Raw genomic sequence first — 777 nt, forward strand, 5'->3', positions numbered from 1 at the left:
TCCCCCGCATCCCACCCTGACTCTGTGGCAGGGCATTCCCCTCTGTTCTCTCTCTCCTTTTGGGTGTTGTGGTTTGCAAAAGAAACATTGAGTGGCAATCATGTTTGGTCTATAGTCTAAAAAGTTGATGTTTTTTAAAGCTGACTTTGTTAACACTTTGTTAGATATTATTTACATTATTTCATCAATAATATGAAAGCTATATTCTTCTAGAACAAAAGTTAGTCTTAGAGCTAGAAATTTTTCTTCATAAATTTTTGTGTCATTCTTGCTCAGGGGCTGAGCTAATACTCTCTGTATCATTCGAATTTAGTATATGTGTTGCCAAAGTGAGCACAGGGCTAGAGAATTTTCAGAGCCCATCTTGCAGATATTCTGAACAGTATTCTCTTCAGATCAATAAATTCAATATTCTTAAGTAGTAAAAAAAGTCATCCTTTTAACACTACTAAATTAGATAATAACTGGGGCTATAAACAAATTCTAAAGGTTCTCAAATGTACTTTTGATATAGAAAATTGTAGGCATATACAGAAAGAAGTACAGCATAATAAATCTTTATCTACCTATCATCTAATCTTAAATGCCATATTTATAAGGGCAGTATTATTTTTCTATAGAATTATTATATTCCTTTTTCCCAGTCATGCTAAGAATTACTTTAAAGCAAATACTTGTTGTCATGTAATTTTTTTTGTTGTCATGTAATTTTATTTATAAATCTTAGACGCTCCAAAACTGTGGTTCATTTGCTCATTCTTTCTTCTCTGCCCAAAA

The 777-nt window shown here is 32.0% G+C and overlaps 1 non-coding gene across 1 annotated transcript; it reads right to left on the bottom strand.

The window, feature by feature from the left end:
* Positions 1 to 231: 231 nt before the first annotated feature.
* On the bottom strand, positions 232 to 337 carry LOC130033761 (U6 spliceosomal RNA). Its single transcript, XR_008793980.1, has one exon. It is a non-coding gene; the product is annotated as a U6 spliceosomal RNA (small nuclear RNA).
* Positions 338 to 777: the final 440 nt, after the last annotated feature.

Source organism: Sorex fumeus, unplaced genomic scaffold, assembly GCF_029834395.1.
Source record: "Sorex fumeus unplaced genomic scaffold, SorFum_2.1 ptg000054l, whole genome shotgun sequence".
NCBI lineage: Eukaryota > Metazoa > Chordata > Mammalia > Eulipotyphla > Soricidae > Sorex > Sorex fumeus.